The sequence below is a fragment of the Trichosurus vulpecula genome, chromosome 1 (assembly GCF_011100635.1).
Source record: "Trichosurus vulpecula isolate mTriVul1 chromosome 1, mTriVul1.pri, whole genome shotgun sequence".
NCBI classification, from domain to species: domain Eukaryota; kingdom Metazoa; phylum Chordata; class Mammalia; order Diprotodontia; family Phalangeridae; genus Trichosurus; species Trichosurus vulpecula.
Window position 1 is genome coordinate 127,443,647 of NC_050573.1, and position 10,853 is coordinate 127,454,499.

The window sequence follows — 10,853 nt, forward strand, 5'->3', positions numbered from 1 at the left end:
TCAGAGCTGTTTTGATTTGCATTTCTTCAATCAATAGTCATATAGAGCATTTTTTTCATATGACTAATATTAATTAATTAATTTTTATTATTTAATTTTTATTAATTTTATTAATTTTTATTTTTATTTTAATTTTTATTATTAATTTTATTAATTAATTAATTAAATTAATTAATTTTTTCCTCTGAAAACTGCCTGTTCATATCATTTGACCATTTGCCAATTGAGGAATGACTTGTATTCTTGTAAATTTGACTTGGATTTCTATATATTTTAGAAATGAGGCCTTCATCAGGGACAATATTTGTAAAAATTCTTTCCCAGTTTTCTGCTTCCCTCCTAATCTTGGTTTCATTGCCTTTGTTTGTGCAGAAACTTTTCAATTTAAAGTAATCAAAATGATCCATTTTTCATTTCATGTTCTCTATCTCTTGTTTGGTCACAAATTCCTCCATTCTCTGTAAATGTGATAGACAAACTATCCCTTGCTGCCCTAATCTGTTTATAGTATCAGCCTTTATTTCTTAATCATGTACCCATTTGGATTTTATTTTGGTATTATGGTGTCAGACATTGGTCTATGCCCAGTTTCTGGCATACTATTTTTCCAGTTTTCCCAGAGGTTTTTTTTCAAATAGTGAGCTCTTATCTCAGAAGCTGGGATCTTTGGATTTATTAAACAGTAGATTACTATAATAATTGACTACTGTGTCTTCTGCACTTAACCTTTTCCACTGATCTACCCTTCTATTTCTTAACCACTACCAAATAGTTTTGATTATTGCTGTTTTATAATACAGTTTAGTATCTGGTATGGTGAGGCCACCTTCCCTTTTTATTAGTTCCTTGATACTCTGCACCTTTTGTTCTTCCAGATGAATTTCAATATTATCTTTTCTAGCTCTATAAAATATTTTTTGGTGGTTTGATTGGTATGGTACTAAATAAGTAAATTAATTTAGGTAGAATTGTCATTTTTATTATATTAGCTAAGTCTATCCATGAGCAAATGATGTTTTCCCATTTATTTAGATCTGACTTTACTTGCGTGACGAGTGTTTTGTAATTGTATTCATATAGTTCCTGGGTTTGTTTTGGCAGGTACACTCCCATATATTTTATAATGTCTAAGGTAACTTTAATTGGAATTTCTCTTTCTATCTCTTACTGTTGGACTTTCTTAGCAATATATAGAAATACTGATGATTTATGTGGGTTTGTTTTATATCTTGCAACTTTGATAAAATTCTTATTATTTCAAATAGTTTATTTTTACTTGATTCTCTAGGATTCTCTAAATATATCATCATATCATCTTCAAAGGGTGATAACTTAGTTTCTTTTTTTGCCTATTCTAATTCCTCCAATTACTTTTTCTTCTCTGATTGGTAAAGCTAATGTTTCTAGTATCATACTGAATAACAGTGGTGATAACGGACATCTTCATTTCACCCAGGATCTTATTTGAAATGTATCTAGCTTATGCCCATTACATATAATACTTGCTGTTGGTTTTAAGTAGATCCTACTTAGCATTTTCAGGAATGTTCCATTTATTCCTATGCTTTCTATTATTTTTAAGAGAAATGAGTGTTGTATTTTTTCAAAATCTTTTTCTGCATCTATTGAGATAATCATATGTTTTCTGTTCTTTTTGTTGTTGATGTGATCAATTATGCTGATTGTTTCCCCAGTTTTGAACCAGCTCTGCATTCTTGGTATAAATCTTTCCTGATAAAAGTGTATTATTCTCATGATAAGTTGCTGTAATCTTTTTTGCTTTTTATTTACAATTTTTGCATCTATATTCATTAGGGAAATTGGTCTACAATTTTCTTACTGTGTTTTGACTCTTCCTGGTTTAAGTATTAGTACCATATTTGTATCATAAAAAGAATTTATAGGACTCCTTACCAACTTTATCAAATAGTCTATATAGTATTCGGATTAATGTTCGATATAACTCACTTTTAAATCCATCTGGCCCCAGAGTTTTGTTTTGTTTTGTTTTGTTTTCCTGGGGAGTTCATTGATGGCTTGTTCAATTTCTTTTTCTGAGATGAGGCTAATTAAGTATTATATTTCCTCTTCTGTTAATCTGGGCTCTATATGCACACACACACATATGTATGTATGTATATATACACAAACATATACATATATATGTATATATATATACATATGTATATTGTAAATATTCATCCATTTCACTAAGATTGTCAAATTTATGGGCATGCAGATGGGCAAAATGATTCCTAATTATTGTTTTAATTTGTTCTTCTTTGGAGGTGAATTCACCCTTTTCATTTTTGATACTGATAATTTGTTTTCTTCTTTTTTTAAATCAAATTAACCAAAGGCTTATCAATTTTGTATTTTTTCATGAACCAGCTCTTAGTTTTATTTATTAGTTCAATAGTTTTCTGGATTTCAATTTATTAATCTCTCCTTTGGCTTTCAGTATTTCTAATTTGGTATTTAATTGGGGATTTTCAATTTGTTCTTTTTTTTTCTTTTTCAGTTGCATGCCCAATTCATTGATCTCTTCTGCTTTATTTTTGTTTCTCCATTCTTCTATTTTATTCCTGTAAGCATCAAAGACATAAAACTTCCCCTCAGAACAGCTTTCACTACATCTCATAAGTTTTGGTATGTTGTCTCATACATCTCAGCAGCTATTGGACACCCATCCAAGCTGGTTGATGTCTGTCCACACTGGGTCTACAGATTTCACTGGCTGTGTGAAGAGTGGGGTAGGGTCCTGGTGTTGGCTCTTGCCTGCTCCTCCACCCTGGGACTCAGGATCTCCCACTGATCTGCTGAGGTGAGGCCTGCTGCTGTCTTACTGGAATGCCTCCTGTCCTGTACTAGTTCCTGTTGAAACAGTTAGGCTAGCAGCTCTTGTGGGGATGAAAGACCAACACAAGTCCAACAACAAGAACTCTGCCAGCACAAGTTCTTTTGATCTGCTTTACTAAGAAAAGTATCAGTAAGGGGTTAACAATCTTGCTTTAATCCAACATATACATATATCTTTCACTTAGTTCAAGGAAAAAAAAAACCAGTACCCTGAACTTCAGAGCAAACACAAACAAATTACAAAGATAAATTATAAACAGACCAAATACAATTCATAGTTACCAAGAAACCAACATCTGGGTTGATGAGCCGGGAGGCTCTTAGAGTGGCTTCCCAGAGTCCCATGCCAACGCTCCTCCAGGAGTGAGAGCCTCAAGCAAATAGCTCTGTTCTTTCTTTTTATACAGTCTTTGGCTGCCATCAAATGTCATCTCAATGACCAGAACTTAGGCTCCTACTATTGGCTCTGGTCTTAGCAACTCCCTTTAGGGCCCTGGGGGCTTCCCACCTCTCTCAAACTAGCAAACTAGTTTGCTAACCAGCCTGGGGCTTTGCACCTAGTAGTAAAAGGGTTTTAGCACAAAATAAGACTGAATCAAAGAAATTTAATTAATTTATCATTCTAAAATAGTAAGAAAGTCCCACTGTAGTTATCAATGCAGTTCCCTTCAGCCACAGCAAAAGGGATCTTTCCAATCAAGCCCCCTAGCCTCCTGAGCTAAAAAAACTGCTGGACCCCATCTTAATGCTCCACTGTTTCAGGATTTTTCCTGGGAAAGTATATTCTAGGTATTTCAAGATCAGTAAAGAAGAGTGAGAGCAACTTTCTGCCTACTCTACCATCTTGGTTCCGGGAACCTTGTCCTTCATTTTCAAAGTGGACCAATGATATCATGAAGTAATGTTTTGATTCATGCATTAATTGGAGTTAAGCGAGTCAGAACTGAACAAAGTAATTGCTTTAGCTGCCTTCATGGACTTTGGAACAAATTGTTTTCACCTGTCCATTATGTCCAGGAAAAGTCTTCACATGCTTGGGGTATGTGGCATTTAAAAAGTTTTGAGAGACTTCATTTGTGGATAATTTAACCATTTCATTAATAATGCCAGCATTTTAATAAAACAATGGTTGTTTGGATGTCTCTCTCTTAGATCAAAGACAATCATGCCAGCTCACAATTATATCCTCTTTGTAGTAGGGTGTTCCCAGGGGTGGCAATCAACTCTGATTGGTCAATGATTAAGAAGGGAATGAATATTACAATGAGGGTCTGAACCCATTCAAAGGAAGTTTGCTTATGTCATTTATTTCTAAGGATGCTAGTATACCATGAACACCCCATACATACCTTGAGGAATTTATGATAAAGATCATGAAAATAAGAGAATCCCAAAAGAGTGAAATACAGGTTAGTAGTCAGAACTTGGACAAGGATTCTTATATAAACAAATGGTATGGAGCCTGACTGGATGAAAAGGGATGGTGGATATATTGAAGAGAAATAGGAAAAACAGAAAGAAAAAGAAGTTTTGTCGGGAGGGATGAAGAGATAACGATGGTTTTAAACACCATAAATTTGAGTATCAGGCAGTGCATCCAGGTTAATTATGTCAACCTGTTATAGCTTTGAAAATGTGGAGGAAATATGAAGGGAAGATTTACATTTGGGAATCGATGAATTAGGGGTGATCTGTGGGACTCTGGTAGAATATGAGTTCATGAAGTTAGAGAGTATAGCAAGATAAATGAAAAGAGTTAAAGGCAGAACCTTGGGCAATTTATCAATTTGTGACAAAGATAGAGCTAACCAAAAAAGCAAATGATCAATAAAAATTGAGGTAGAAAAGTCAGGAGAATGAAACTTCATAGAAGTCAAGAGGAGAGAGTTTTTAAAAGGAAGTGGTATTCAAAAATATCAAATACTAAAAAAAGATTGAGGAAGAATATTGAGAAAATGACAAGATTTATTGATTAGAACTCTGAGAGATTCAATTTACTCAGGATTGAGGAGTGCTAGTGAACTTGAGGAAATATCCTTACATTATACTATTTGGAATATTGGTGGTGAAAAAAGTAGAATGTTGTGGTTTAATGTGCTATGAAATATTAGGAATTTCTTTTTCTTTAGGTTCATAATTCATCAAGGATTTATTAGGAACTTACTAAGTTCCAGGAATTATTTTAATCATTTGGAACATAAAGAAAAGCAGAACCAGTCCCTGCCTTTAAGGAATTCACAGCATAATGGGGGAGTCAACATGAAAACAAAAATATACAAACAAAATAAATACTGTATATTAAGATAATCTCAGAAAGAAGTCACTAGCCTTAAGGGAGCCATGGGTGTGGGGGGGGAAGCTTCTTTAATTCAAATAGTCTATCAATAAACATTGAATAAATACTTATTATGTGCCAAGTACAATGTGAGGCACAGAGGATATGAAGAAAGGCAAAAACAGTGCTTGCTTTCAAGGAACTCAGTTCCTAGTAGGAGGAAAACCATGTAAACAACTGCATATAAACAAGCTATATACAAGATAAACTGGAATTAGTCAACAAAGGGTCAAAGAATACAAGCAGATAATTTTCAAATGAAGAAATTAAAGCTATGTATACTCATATAAAAATGGCCTCAATCACTTTATTATAGAAATAAAAATTAAAACAACTCTCAACTACCACATTACACCTATCACATTGGCTAAGATGACAAATTGGAAAATGATAAATGTTGGAGAAGATGTGGGAAAACTGGGACACTAATTCATTGTTGGTGGAGTTGTCAATGATACAACCACTCTGGAGAGCAATTTGGAGCCAAAAGAGCTCCCCAAAGAGCTATAAACTGTGCATATACTCTTTGATCCACTAATACCACAACAAGGTCTGTATCTCAATGAGATCACTGAAAAAAATGGAGGGGGAAAAACCCCCATGTACAAAAATATTTATAGCAGCTCTTTCTGAGGTGGCAAAGAATTGGAAATTGAGGGAATGTCCCTCAGTTGGGGATTGGCTGAACAAGTTATTGTATATGAATGCAATATAATCCTATGGTGCTATAAGAAATGATGAGCAGCCAGATTTCAGAAAAAAAAACTAGAAAGAATTAAAAGAACTAATGCTGAATGAAGTAAGCTGAACCAGGAGAACATTATCCACAGCAACAGCAATGGTGTGTGATTATCAATTGTGATTGACTTATCTCTTCTCAGCAATGCAGTGATCCAAGACAATTCCAAAAGACTCATGATGGACAATGCTATCCACATGCAGAGAAAGAACAATGGAATCTGAACACAGACCAAAGCATAATATTTTCACTTTTTGTGTATATTTTATTTCCCCTTTTGTTCTGATTCTTCTTTCACAACATGACTAATGTGGAAATACATTTACTTGATGGTGTGTATATAACCTACATCAGATTGCTTGCCTTCTTGGGGTGGGTAAATGGGAGGGAGGAAGGGAAGATGAGAGGGTGGGAAAAATTGTTGAAAACTGCCTTTACTTGTAGTTGGAAAAAATAAAATACTATTTATAAAAACAAATCAATTAAGGGAAGGCTGCAGAATTATGGGAGATAAGGCAATTCTACCTCCAAGTAAAAGGGAAGATTTTAGCTAAGACTTGAAGGAAACCAATCAAACCAGAAGGAAGATATATTGTGGGAGAGCATTCTGAGCATAGAGGATAGCTAGTGCAAATGTCCTGAGTTGCGAGATGGAGTTTTTTGTTCAAGTAACAAAAAAAACCCGTATCACTGGATAATTGAGTATATGGAATAAAGACAGGTATAAAAAGACTAGTAATACAGAGGGGTGCAAGCACTGTAGTGCTTTGAATATCAAATGGAAAGTTTTTTATTTGATGGAGGAAGTGATAGAGAGACAATTGACTTTATGGAGTGGGTGAGTAGAGTGACATGGTCAGATGTATACTTTGACAGGGGAGTGGAGGATAGGATGCAGTAGGAAGAAAGTTGTAGCAAGGAGATGCAAAGGTTTTTATTGGGGCAGCTAGGTGGCACAATGAGTAGAGCACTGGCCCTGGACTCAGGAGGACCTGTGCTCAAATCTGGCCTCAGACATTTAACACACTTACTACCTGTGTGACCTTGGGCAAGTCACTTAACCCTAATTGCCCTGCCTTCCCCCCTCCAAAAAAAAATATAATGGTCCAGACAAGAGGCTTTGTACAAGGCCATGGCTGTCTCAGAGGAGAGAAGAAGATATATGCCAGTGATGTCATGAAGGTAAAATAAACAGGCTTTGGAAACAGATTGGATATTTGGTGTGAGAGAGTGTGAGTAGTCACAGATGACACCTAATATGTGAGTCTAGATGACTGTGAGGATGGTGCATTAAAACATTAGAAAAATGAGAGGGTTTGGGGAAAAAGAATAGAGTTCAATATTAAATAGGTTGAGTTTAATATGTGTATGAAACATCTAACTTGAGATATACAGTAGGCACATGGAGATGTGAAACTGGAGGTCAGAGAAGAGGTAGTTCTGGGTAAATATTTTAGGGAATCATCAACAGAGAAAAGATAACTGAATACTTTGGAGCTGATGAGAGAGAGAGAGAGATAGAGAGAGAGAGAGAGAGAGAGAGAGAGAGAGAGAGAGAGAGAGAATAGACTGCCTTAACATCACTATATAACAAGGCATGACATATAGTAGTCACTTAATAAATGCTTATTGATTAATCAATTTTCCCTTTCCCAAACTGTCCAATGGGATATCTTGCCAAAACAAGATACTGTATACGTTTTGAGAGTATTTTCTAAAGAAAAGTTTCAGTTATGATTCAACAATGTTAAATATTGTAACTTTCATCTTTCCTTCAGTTGGATTGAGTCCACAGATGGTATTCATCTTAGAGAGGAAAGTTCAGTCTGATTTACAGGGTGATAAATGAGAATTGATTAGAACAATAGATTTTGGCCCCACCTGGTACATCCTAAATCAACACATCTATGTAGAAGTTATCAACCAATCTTTTGCCCACATCAAAAGTAATATCAAATCTCTACCTTAGCTAAAACCGGACATTCAAGATAACATCATATTCATAGGTGATTGTGACTAGCTGTTAGGAAAAATACATTTTTCTTTAGACTTGGGTTTTCGGGGTAGCCTTATGCTTTACAAATCATATGCCATCCATATCTTTTCTTCATGTATGTGAAGTCTGATTTCATAGTTAAGTAATAGAGGAAAAGATTATTGACAGATATGAGATCAATTCAATTCAGTTCAAGAAATATTTTAAGCACTCTACTTCTGTTCAATATATAGTATAAGGTGCTGGGAATCCTTTGATAATTGAGTGACAAATATATGGATATGTGTGTACATGCATAGATAGATAAAGGAGAAAAATAAATGATCAAGGGAGATAGTGATAGATATAGCTATATAGATATCATATAAATATATAAACATACACATACACATACATAAAGAAACACTCATGGCAGCAGCAGTGAAGGAGCAATGCCCTTCTCTCCTGTGGCCCTCATTTTCTCCCTCATGTTTGCTCCCTAGCTCCTTTCTGGAACCATGGCCTCTGGAGTGGCTGTCTCTGATGGAGTGATGAAAGTGTTGAATGACATAAATGTTCACAAGTCCTTGACACCCGAGGAGGTGAAGAAGCACAAGAAGGCTGTGTTGTTCTGCTTGAGTGAGGATAAGAAGAAAATCATGCTGGAAGAGGGCAAGGAGATCCTCATGGGTCATGTGGAGCAGAATGGGCATGACCCCTACACCACCTTTGTCAAGATGCTTCCAGACAAGGACTGTCACTATGCCCTCTATGATGCTACCTAAGAGAACAAGAAGAGCAAGGATGAGGACCTGGTGTTCATCTTCTGGGCCTCCCAGTGTACCCCCCTCAAGAGCAAAATTATCTATACCAGCTTTGAGGATGCCATCAAGAAGAAATTGACAGGAATCAAACACCAATTGCAAGCCAACTGTTATGAGGAAGTGAAGGACCACTAGATTCTGGCTGAGAAATTGAGAGGCAATGCTGTGATTTTCTTGGAGGGAAAACCCTTGTCAATCTCCCACCTTCGACCCCCCTGCTGGGGCTGCCCAAGATGAGTGGGGGAGCAGGCTGCACCCTTCTTGCCATACCCAAGGGGAAGGGGGACCCTAGCAGGAGCAGGGCAATTGCTTCTCCCATTTCCCAAACCGCATGTTGTGGAGGTCCCTCTCCCACACAGCCGGCTCCCCTCCTCCCCTCCCCCAGTTTCTCATGTGGTCTGTTAAAGGAAAGCTCAATTAAAAGAAAAGACAAATAAAGAAAAGGTGAGCTGCTAAAAAAAAAGAAGACACACTCCCAAATGTGAATATGTGTATAATCTCATTGAAATTCATTCCAGCTATGCAATTTACAACCCATTAATGCCCTTATATTCATAGCCTCTGGTAATCCTTCCATGAAGAGCCTTCACAAGGTGTTGGGGCTTTTCCTCTACATCCTTTAACCATATAGTGATCACAATTTGATATAAAGATGGCCTATAAGTTTTTCTTACTTTAACAAAATAATTATATCCTTTCTCTTCCAGTAATGTATGTCTATATCACTCCAAGGAAGAAACATGATATCATTAATGATACTGCACAATTTCCCGAAAGCAATTTATACCATTATTCTTTTCTTTTTCAGTTTTGGGTTTAAGTCACTATCCATTTGTTAAATATGCGAAGGATATTGTTGACCTGAAAGTTTGATTAAAGGAGGCAAACGAGCTAGGCGATATGTGAATTCATATTGTTTATTCCCTTAAAGCTAGCAAAGCTAACTTACTTGTACATACAAGGAGGCAGAGAATACATTCTGACTGTCTGAACAAAGGAACGACAAGGTTTAAATACATTTTTAGTCTCAACTCAGAATGTCTGTGTTACTCAATGTTATGATCTCCATGTATGTTTAACCATGATACAAGAAAAGGACTTTTCTTAATTGAATAGGTTGTAAATACAATAAGAGAGTTGACAAAGTGTCAATTGAAATTACAAACCAGGATATCTGTGTTTCATTTTCCATCAAAATGCCATAACATAGTATATGTCCATAAAATGATAAGAAAAACTCACATTATTCAAGATAGTGTCCCAGGTTAAGGGGTTCATCCTTAATGGCCATGGACAGAGGAAAGAATGTTCTTAAGTCAGCCCCATCTGGGCTTGTTGATGTAAGAAGAGGACATAGAAGCTGTTAGGGTCCAGGCTTTGCTTCTGGTTGATTAGTTCAGGCTCTGGCCCTTATTGAAGTTACTAAATTGATATTAAATGATTATCAATATACATGTCAAACAATAAGCCCATCACAATGCATATCAAGTGTTGGAGATACAAAGGAAAAGACCACCCATTTGACCAGAAAGATTTTACATTTTATGAAAATAAATGTTAATAAATAATAGTGAAAATTAAGTTGATGATTAACAAAATGCAGATGCAATAAAGTCCCATTATTTAAGACTTAATTTGTTATTAAAAACTTCATACCTGAACTGAAGTTGATCTTTCCTCATTGATATGCTCTTCTCTCTAGGTTTTCATGAATTTACTCTTTCTTGGTTCTCCTCTTAGTTCTTTCTCAATCACTTTTGTGGGATCTTCATCTAGATCATGACTGCTAACTCTGTGTGTGTGTGTGTGTGTGTGTGTGTATGTGTGTGTGTACATCCCATGGGGCTTTGTCCTGGGCCCTCTTCTCTTCTACTGCTATACTCTTTCACTTGGTGACATCATCAGCTCCAAGGGATTCATATTACCTGTGCTCCTGATTCTCTAATCTTCTTATCTAGCACTAACCTCTTTCCTAATCTCCAGTCTCACATCTCCAACTGCTTTTTGGACATCTCAAACTAGATGTCCTCAAGATATCTCAAACTCACAATGGTCAAAACTCAAGTCCTGATCTTTTTTCCCAAAACCTTTCCATATTCCAAATTTCTCTAATACTGTTGA

The 10,853-nt window shown here is 35.9% G+C and overlaps 1 pseudogene; it reads left to right on the forward strand.

Annotated features, from left to right (window-relative positions):
- Positions 1–8,426: 8,426 nt before the first annotated feature.
- LOC118834586 lies at positions 8,427–8,969 on the forward strand (annotated as a pseudogene).
- Positions 8,970–10,853: the final 1,884 nt, after the last annotated feature.